Genomic DNA, 586 nt, shown 5'->3' with positions numbered 1-586 from the left:
TATATACACTGTATTTACCTTTCTTTGATGATTTATATATGATCTAACAGTGTTAACGGCTACCTTGATTTATGTTATATGCACCTATTTGTTTCTAGCCGTACCTATTGTGTAATAGAGTGTATATGGTGGTATTTGAATCTGTTCAACCATGAAGCCTCCGTGGTCTAGTGGTTATGACACTCGCCTTGACAGCGAGAGGTCGCAGGTTCGAGTCCCGCCAGAGGCATTTTATTACACAAATTCTTTATTCATTTATTTACAGGACTACATTCGTTGAGAGCTATATATATATATACATATATATATATATAAATAATCAAAGAAAGGTAAATATAGTGTTCAAATAAAGGACTTAATAAATACATCGTGTAGCTTCATATATATATGTGTGTGTGTGTTTGTGTGTGGGTGGGGTTTGAGGTTTTCCCCTGCTGCAAAGCAATGCTCACTGAATGCACTCCCGGCGTTCCATAGGGTTGAGTCCCGAACGGTGTGAAACACAATAGGCATACACTTGGTAAATAACTTATTAAATGATGCGTATTAACAGCTACTGATGCATGTATAACGTTGTACACTGTGA

The 586-nt window shown here is 36.9% G+C and overlaps 1 non-coding gene across 1 annotated transcript; it reads left to right on the top strand.

The window, feature by feature from the left end:
• Positions 1–156: 156 nt before the first annotated feature.
• Positions 157–229, top strand: Trnas-uga. Its single transcript has one exon. It is a non-coding gene; the product is annotated as a tRNA-Ser (tRNA).
• The last annotated feature ends 357 nt before the right edge of the window (positions 230–586 follow it).

The sequence above is a fragment of the Anneissia japonica genome, unplaced genomic scaffold, assembly GCF_011630105.1.
Source record: "Anneissia japonica isolate Jap-2015-1 unplaced genomic scaffold, ASM1163010v1 scaffold29212_len749_cov82, whole genome shotgun sequence".
Classification (NCBI taxonomy): Eukaryota; Metazoa; Echinodermata; class Crinoidea; order Comatulida; family Comatulidae; genus Anneissia; species Anneissia japonica.
This window is presented reverse-complemented; position numbering and strand designations above follow the sequence as displayed.